This window comes from Aedes albopictus, chromosome 1 (genome assembly GCF_035046485.1).
Source record: "Aedes albopictus strain Foshan chromosome 1, AalbF5, whole genome shotgun sequence".
Taxonomy (NCBI): Eukaryota; Metazoa; Arthropoda; class Insecta; order Diptera; family Culicidae; genus Aedes; species Aedes albopictus.
In genome coordinates this window covers 327,063,361-327,068,587 of record NC_085136.1, presented here as the reverse complement: position 1 = coordinate 327,068,587, position 5,227 = coordinate 327,063,361, and positions in this window count along the sequence as shown.

The following is a 5,227-nucleotide window of genomic DNA, read 5'->3' as shown; positions in this document are numbered from 1 at the left end:
TACCGAGTGGAATGGAGGCGACTATTATGTACAGCAGAGGCCACCCCGACCTTAGCCTGATCGGTAAGGTAAGTCTGGTTCAACGATACAGCCCGTCCACAACGGATCCAGACGCGATCACATGTTCTCCTTTATCTACGACTTCACACCTTTCTGCGTTGAACAGCATCGTGAGGCCTTTCTTGCAAATTTGGTTTACCGATAAAAGATTGGTCGCCAAATCAGGAACTTATAGAACGTCTTAGATTTCGATTGAACCTTCATCGAGCTCGAGTTCCACCTTGCCTTTAGCAACAGATGCGATCGACTGATTATTGCTGTGTCAATCGAGTGCACCAGGTCTTCTTGCTTCGAAAAATTTTCCCAGCTCTGGTCATATGCGAACTTGCTGCAGAATCGAAGAACCAAGCATCCTCCGTTCCGCTCTCCATGGTCAGCATAGCACATAGAGCACTTTTCTTGAACTTAGAAGCACCCTGCTTCTGGGGACAATTGCAGCAAAATGCCCGAACTTCTTGCATGTAAAGCACGCTCCTGTTTTCTTCTCCGCCTTGGGTTGCCGTGGTTTTTGCTTCGTGTACAACGCTCCTTCACTTGACGTCTTCAACGGCCATTTAACATCCTGCAATATCTTCGCCTTCACAACGTCCGCCGAAAGTTCGATTCCCGATGCTTGAAGCCCCATGATCATTGGGTTGTAGTATCCGGGAGTCCTTTCATCAGCAACGACGCCAACCACTGGTCATTGACTTCGAATCCGATCTCGCTCAAGCTGTTCTAGTCACCACGACACTAGTTCGTCGACATAATCCTCCACACAGGCACCTTCTTCAAGCTTCACGGATGTTATTTGTCCAGCAGGCCGAATCTTCGCAGCAGACCGTGTCGTCCCTGAACGCCTTCTGGAGTGCATCCCACGCTTCTTTCGATGTCTTCGCTCGCTGTACTAGGCTGTAGTTGTTCTTCTCTATACTTAGGCAAATCGTCACTGTGTGGTTGGCACACATAATTCGGCAGCACTGATATATGCATCTGTCAGACTGCGTGGACGCACTCCACTCTACACTCGCACACAGCTCTACCCCATTCTACACGGCGCTGTCCTGCTGGTCCGCCAGTCGGCCCGCGCAATCGCCCCAGCCCTCAGCATCAGCACAAGTTAGCATCGTTGCATAGATATCCGCGCGCGATGGCCGATTCCTTGCATCTGGAACTGCACATTGGCGATCCTGCCGATCTGCTGATTTTTCAGCAGAATTCCGAACATGTGGAACAAGTTTGCTAGCGAGGAATCGGTCATGGCGCTGCGGTTTCAAAGATTGCTCAAAAAAGTGGTAAATTTATCGGAGAGACTTGCCGCGCTCGTGCAACAAGCGTGTAAGATTTTTTAAACAAAGAGTGGACAGTGATTGTTTTAATGTTGTGAGTGTTAGAAGTTACACGAAACTACAAATCAATCCGAATCTCGGCCTCGTTTAGTAGTATCATATAGAATTACTTAAGAACGCGTCAAACTAAGATAGTGGTAAGTAGTTTCTGTTTGATTGCGGCAAAATTTTTGACCCAGCGCGCTGCAGCGGTGAGTTGTTTGCGCACAACAGCAGGCTTCATTGGACGCAAATGTTGATTAAGTCGACGTAAGCCAAATTTTGATTCTTTCACAGAAGAGCATCGGATTTGTTGATGCTTATCTATTTGATTTTGGCGACCTTGTTGGCGACAGAGGCTTGCATACATTAACCTCAATGAACTATCATACGATTTGTAAAAAAATTGCCCTGATTTTTGTTTTATGGCAAACAAACGTTTGTGACTTGCATTTCGCGGAAACCGGAAGTTAACAACATTTGCAAAAAGGAAGGTGTTTTTGAAGAAAGAAAAACTCATGTGATTACCAGATGGAGAAGAGGATGCATGGTATTCTTGAAGCTTTTAAAATTATCGGCAGAGAGTCAAGTGAAAACAAATACCTCATAGCTCCAAAATAAACACGCATTTAATCGATTTTCAGTTTATCATCAACCTTGGCGCTTTAGCAGTGTCCATGATCTATTCGTTGAAAATGATCTAATGAATATTTTGTGACACAATTGTTTTGCACGTTTACTTAATTACCAGACTATTTCGTGTAGCTTCGAAAGGTTTCACGAATAGTCTAGCATACACATTATTAGTTTTGCATTTTTTTTTTTCAATATATTGAGTTTGTGCAATTGATATAGGGTTTAGTCAGCTGCTAACTGATGTGCAAACTGACATGTATTTTTTACTGAAGATATGTTGAAAGTTCCATCAATGAAAGAAAAGTACAATATCAAGTGGATACCTAATTGATTTACGGAAATGGAATACCTCAGGCTAATACATTGTTATTCGGTGGGAAGCAGATCGGGATGACCGCGCTGGTAATGATTGGAAGCGGATCGGGATGACCGCGCTGGTAATGATTGGAAGCGGATCGGGATGACCGCGCTGGTAATGATTGGAAGCGGATCGGGATGACCGCGCTGGTAATGATTGGAAGCGGATCGGGATGACCGCGCTGGTAATGATTGGAAGCGGATCGGGATGACCGCGCTGGTAATGATTGGAAGCGGATCGGGATGACCGCGCTGGTAATGATTGGAAGCGGATCGGGATGACCGCGCTGGTAATGATTGGAAGCGGATCGGGATGACCGCGCTGGTAATGATTGGAAGCGGTCGGAATGACCGCGCAACCAATGTATGCTGAAACCGATGTGAACATTATGTGGTGGGATAATTTTTTTTTGCCTGTGATTCGTATTAGGCGCAAGATCGTCAATATCTATCGGGAACTGAATGCTTCAAAGTTGAGGAATAAGCGCAATAGATATGAGAATAAACAAATTCATAAAAGTGATTCATTTTGGACTTCAGCTGTATTAGAATAGGATAAAAATTCGATTCGATTTGGATTAGATTTGGGTCGGATTTAGAATAATTTGGATTTAATTTGGAGCGCAGCAGCTAGCAGGTCTTCTACTAACGGAAGAGCAGCTTTGCGCAGCTATACATGAAAATGGCTGAAGGGACATCCGATTCGCCATAGGTGATACCTCGACTGCAGCACAAGGCTTCGCGACTCCGAATCACAGAAACGACTGGTACAACGGCGAATGTGAACAGTTAAAAAAAACGAGAAGAATGCAGCATGGGCGAGAATGCTGCAACACCGTACGAGAGTGAATGAGGCCAGCAGGAAGAACGAGATCGCGAAGCGCTGGAAGAGCTGTTCCGCGCTAAGGACACGGAAGTTCTTCGAGAAGCTGAACCACTCGCGCAGAGGCTTTGTGCCACAAGCCGATATGTGTCAAGACAATGCCGGGAATCTTCTCACGAGCGAGCGCGAGGTGGTCGAGAGGTGGCGGCAACATTACGATGAGTACCTCAATGGCCACGTTACAAGCACCGAAAGTGGCGTGGTATCATATCTAGGAGTACGTGCGCAGGACAAAAGATTTCCAGCTCCTAATCTTCAAAAGATTGAGGAGGAGGTTAGCCGGTTGAAAAACAAAGCCGCTGGAGCAGAACAACTACCAAGCGAGTTACTAAAATACGATGGAGAAGCACTGGTGAGAGCACTACACTGGGTCTTTACCAAGATTTGGGAGGAAGAGGTATTACCAGAGGGATGGATAGAAGGTATCGTCCCAAGTAACCATGACGCTTTATATAGAGCATTATTTTCGCTTTATAGTGTATTATATGACATGCGATATAAAGTTGTTTTGTCATATAGGCACCATTAAAGTAGGTTTAAAGTCGAAAGTGGCGCTACTATTGTTGATTTACAGCAAGCTTTACTGTGGTGATTGCTAAAGCATATAAAATGCTTGTACCTTATAGCTAATGCAATCAAATCGCATGGAATGCACACTTAATGCATCATGTCAAAAAAGAAAAAAAGTATGTTTATCATTTTTCTATCTATTTTTATCTTCCGATACTCTCACTTTGATGTTTTTTATTGTATTTCGGGAATTGAACCTAGACTGCTGAAACTGACCACGATGAAACTCGGACGCGCTAATGCTGTGTGCTACGATACCATGTATTTTGCACCTGGAAAAATGTGCAACATAAAGTAAAGTATACTTAGCTAGTGCCTTATTGAGTTGTGTTTTCAGCAACTCTAAAAAATGTGCCGGGGTCTGAATGCCATCAGTTATGTTACTCTCGAATATAAATTCGTCTGCGTTGATTATGTTTTTTTTTGTTTTCATATGTGCTCACTTCTACCTAAAATGCAATAAATAAGAAACAATACAAACAGCGCTTCAATTCTTCCTTTTATGAAATCGGGTTAAACAAGGAAACCGATACCCCACATAATTTTTGTTCCCTCAGCATCTGATTATTTTCATGTCCCAACCAGAAACCCAAAAAACCATACATAATATAAATTTTCACACAGCAACATCAGAGCATGATAATCTAAGTGCTCCGCAGCAATCCATGAAAATTTTGGTTTGTTTTGAATGGTTCTGTTTCCAAAAGTGTTTTACAGTTTTTTTTTCGAACTGAGCGATATTTTTCTGTTTACAACGATGGAAGCTTTAGTAAAGGCACATATAAAGTAATAAATGCTTGCATTATTGATTGCTATAAAGCTTTTAACATGGTAATGCAATGAAGCATTTAACAACGGCTCTATAGAACTATACAGAACTGTCAAAATCTCGTAATGCTTCAATGCTTTCATAATGTAGATTAAACGCTTCATTACTTGACAGATGTAAAATAAAAGTTATGTTGCATTAGCTAAACTATAATACGATGGAATTAATGTTATGATATAATGCTTGTGGTTACTTGGGTCATCACCGTCGTCGATAGAAATTCGTGGTGGCGGGCGCGGTGATTTCTCCCTGGAGCCCTTTGCAATAATGTACTATGTCTTCGAAACATTATAATATATATTTTCTCTGCTATTTATATATAGCAGTGTGGCAGCGAGGACATCATCGGGACCAGTGGATACGGAGATCGGGAGTTCGACTCCATGTAGTGGCAAGTACTTTAATTATTCAATTTTAAAAGCGATATTTCTTTTTTAGCACCGTATTCGACCCCCTGCAGAAATTTTTTGTCACACCACAATATGTTCCCACCAGTTTCAGCATACATTGGTTCGTTTCACTGCTAGATATTTTAAGCGTCGGTTACACTTTTTCGGTGGTGCATGGAATAATCGGTTTGTTTAC